Source organism: Nanorana parkeri, unplaced genomic scaffold (assembly GCF_000935625.1).
Source record: "Nanorana parkeri isolate BGI_ZX_2015 unplaced genomic scaffold, ASM93562v1 scaffold81, whole genome shotgun sequence".
Taxonomy (NCBI): Eukaryota; Metazoa; Chordata; class Amphibia; order Anura; family Dicroglossidae; genus Nanorana; species Nanorana parkeri.
This window is the reverse complement of record NW_017306349.1, coordinates 667,683-667,904: the sequence shown is the minus strand read 5'-3', so window position 1 is coordinate 667,904 and position 222 is coordinate 667,683. Positions and strand designations below refer to the sequence as shown.

At 15.3% G+C, this 222-nt stretch overlaps 1 protein-coding gene across 1 annotated transcript in view; it reads right to left on the bottom strand.

The window, feature by feature from the left end:
• The window catches only part of GABRA3 (gamma-aminobutyric acid type A receptor alpha3 subunit), a 25,600-nt gene that overhangs the window by 2,862 nt on the left and 22,516 nt on the right, over positions 1-222 (bottom strand). The gene's annotated exons all lie outside the window — the stretch shown is intronic.

Sequence of the window (222 nt, the reverse complement as noted above, 5' to 3'; positions counted from 1 at the left end):
CTTTAAGCATTTTAAAAGTAAGTCATATAAAAATAAAAAAAGATAATAAACATAAAAACAGGTAATATAAAAATAAAAACCATAATAAACATAAAAACAGTTTAAAAAAAAGATACTAAACATAAAAACAGGTAATATAAAAATTAAAAACATAATAAACATAAAAACAGGTAATATAAAAATGCAAAACATAATAAACATAAAAACAGTAAAAATAAAAAG